This window comes from Lepus europaeus, chromosome 11 (genome assembly GCF_033115175.1).
Source record: "Lepus europaeus isolate LE1 chromosome 11, mLepTim1.pri, whole genome shotgun sequence".
Classification (NCBI taxonomy): domain Eukaryota; kingdom Metazoa; phylum Chordata; class Mammalia; order Lagomorpha; family Leporidae; genus Lepus; species Lepus europaeus.
In genome coordinates this window covers 29,856,170-29,859,594 of record NC_084837.1, presented here as the reverse complement: position 1 = coordinate 29,859,594, position 3,425 = coordinate 29,856,170, and the positions used below count along the sequence as shown (strand labels likewise).

Genomic DNA, 3,425 nt, shown 5'->3' with positions numbered 1-3,425 from the left:
GCAGTGCAGGCATCCCATATGGGTGCCGGTTCATGTCCCGGCTGCTCCAATTCTGATCCAGCTCTCTATTATGGCCTGGGAAAGCAGTAGAAGATGGCTCAAGTCCTCGGGCCCCTACATCCACATGGGAGACCTAGAAGAAACTCCTGGCTCCTGGCTTCAGATCAGCCCAGTTCCAGCCGCTGTGGCCATTCGAGGAGTGGACCAGTGGATGGAAGACCTCTTTTTCTCTCTTTCTCTCTCTCTGCCTCTGCTTCTCTGTAACGCTGCCTTTGGAATAAATAAATAAATAAATCTTGCAAAATTCTTGGCTTTGGATAGTTTGCATTGTCTTTGTTCACCTCTATGCCTCCTCCCAACTTTGCATCTCACATTTCATGGTCAAGGGACATTATTGCTATGGAGTCCTTGGATTTTTATGAATAGAAAATACTGCTACAAGAATGGGAGCTACCATCATAGTATCCTTTGGGAGGATTTATGTTTTTAATACCACTTATTTATTGTGTACACCATAATTTTTTTTTTTACCTTCCAGAGTTACCTCTGTAAGCATGCTCAATATCAGAATCAAAGCCATTTGAAGAATTCTTCATCTATGATTCATATATTAACAAGTTTATATTTACAAAAAGCTTTCACAATGCTTCTCAAAATTCAATGATGACTTTTTTGATGGTAGAGAAGAGAAATTAACTAAGGCTGAGATTGTATAATTTTATGAGCCACCTCACCAAATCAGTGAAAACAGATGTTAAACTTTCACAAAGTCTAATACACAACAGGACTCTTCATAAAGGTGTTTGATTTCATTTCTCTGTAAGTTTTGTGGTTTCCAGTTTAAAAATAATTTTATTTTCTTTAAAATATTATTCAAGTTTCTTTTAAACATATTTAACGTGGTTGTTTTATGTAGTTACTTCGGTCAGCTACTAATACTTCTCAGACGAGATGGGGAGCATTCAGGGTGGTATGGCCATAGACTACTCATACTTAAAAAAATTTTTTATATGACAGTCTCAAAATTTATCCAAATTTCTTATCTTTAAGAGTATAGTGTTTTCTGAAAACTGTTATATATGTTGTTCCATATATAATATACTCCATGCATATATATATACTTTCCAGATGAAAGATTTATTTTAGGAATCAAAAAATAAAAACCAAAGAGAAAATTTTCACCTAAAGGAAAGAACACTCCTAACCTTCAGGGAGTGGTTAGCTATTTCCTCACTACCATGCTGCTGTGAAGCACAACATCTTGAATAGACTCACACTTCCAATGTTTGCTTTCAGAATTGTTGTCTCATTGTGATATACAACAAGTTAGCATCAGAATTTTTATAGACTTTTTAAATGAAGGTAAAAAGTGACTTTTATAAAACTTAAATATTTATTTATTTATTTATTTTAAATGATTGCTTTCTCTTTTTTTTTAAGATTTATTTATTTATTTGAAAGCCAGAGTTAGAGAGAGAAGAGGTAGAGAGAGAGAGAGGTCTTTCACCCGATGATTCACTCCCCAGTTGGCTGCAACGGCTGGAGCTGCACCGATCAGAAGCCAGGAGCCAGGAACCAGGAGGTTCTTCTGAGTCTCTGACATGGGTGCAGGGGCCCAAGGCATTGGGCCATCTTCTACTGCTTTCCCAGGTTTTAGCAGAGAGCTGGATCGGAAGTGGAAGAGCCAGGTCTTGAACAAGCGCCCATATGGCCAGGGCGTTAACCCACTGTGCCACAGTGCCGGCCTCAAAACTTAAATATTTCAACAATAATTTGAAGGCTATTTCAACCACTCAGTTCACAGATTAGACATAATACTACAGCTTTGGCTGAGGAATACCAACATAATAAATGGGTAAAAATTCCACTATCTTAAATACTTTATTACCCATGTAAACTGTTTTGAAATAAAATATGGAAGAAATACTTGGGCCTTTCTAAGCAAATCAAATTTTCCCTAATATTTTATGAAATATTTGAAACTCAATTTTACACTATTATTGTTAGCAAGCTTTAGGGTCACAAATTATTCAAAGGGCTTTTCCTCATCTTGTAAGACAGTGGGTGAGACAACTCTGAAACCAGACATCAAGAAGAAACCTAATCAAGAAGGCTAAGAATGCCAGTGGCAGGGTTAAAAAGAGTAACCTCAAGGATAAAAAGCACAAGAAGGGGAAACCATGCTGCAGCTGAAACCCTATGCTTATGAGAAGAGCCAGCAGATACCACCAGTCTGCTTTGTAATCCAGAAAGACCACACACAAGAGGAAGTACTCAGCTCATAAATCCAGGATTGAAAAGAAAAAGAAGCTTCTTGCTACTGTCAGAAAACCAGTTGATGGTGATCAGGATGGTGGCACCAGGGTGATTATGGTCTGCAAAATGCCTAGATATTATTCCACTGAAGATGGTGTCTCAAAAGAAGCTGAGTCCTAGCCAAAAATCCTTCAGTCAGCATATGAGGAAACTGGGCCAGCATCACTCCCGGGACCATTCTGAATATCCTCACTGGGCTTCACAGAGGCAAGAGGTGGTTTTCCTGAGGCAGATGAGCAGTGGTTTGCTACTCCTAACTGACCCTCTCTTCCTCAATTGAGTTCCTCTGTGTAGGACACATCAGAAATTTGCTGTTGCCACCTACATGAAAATTGGTGTCAGCAGTGTGGAATTTCCAAAACATCTTAACAATGCTTATTTCAAGAAACAGCAACTGTGGAAGTCCAAACACCAGGAAGGTGACACCTTCAACATGGAGAATGAGAAATACAAGATAACAGAGCAGAATAAGGTTGATCAGAAAGTTACAGACTGACAAATTTTTTAAAAAAAATCTAAGCTATTCATCCGCTCCAGGGTTATCAGAGATTTACTCTTGCCCTAACAAATGGAATTTATTCTCACAAGTTGGTGTTTTAGATTGCTCACCCAGAACTGAATTAAATAACTAATAAAATAAGAAAAGGGTTAACAGGTAAGACACCACTCGGGGGAACCCACATACCATATAGGAGTGCTTGGGTTTCAATCCTGGCTTTGCTTCCAATTCTAACTTCCTAATAATGCACACACTGGGAGGCAGCAACTGATGGTTCAAATACTTGGGCCTCTGCCACTCATGTGAGAGTCCTGGATTGAGTTCTCAGCTCCTGGTTGCCGCCTGGTCCAGCTGTGGCCATTGTAGGCATCTGGGAGAGAGAACCAGAGGGTGAAATGTCATTTTAAGTGTTAAAATGAACATACAGATTAGGATTAAAATGTTATGTTAATGTTAATATGTTAAAATGACCATATAAATAGGATCAAGTGTTGGGTAATTATATTAGCTAGATTTAAAAAGGAGAGAATGTTCCAACATGGGAAGCAGTCCACACAGCAGACTCATAGAATGACAATTGCTTTAAATAACACTCTGACCTGAGAATCAG

At 38.7% G+C, this 3,425-nt stretch overlaps 1 pseudogene; it reads left to right on the top strand.

The window, feature by feature from the left end:
* The first annotated feature begins 951 nt into the window (after nucleotides 1-951).
* On the top strand, nucleotides 952-2,916 carry LOC133770443 (large ribosomal subunit protein eL6-like; annotated as a pseudogene).
* The last annotated feature ends 509 nt before the right edge of the window (nucleotides 2,917-3,425 follow it).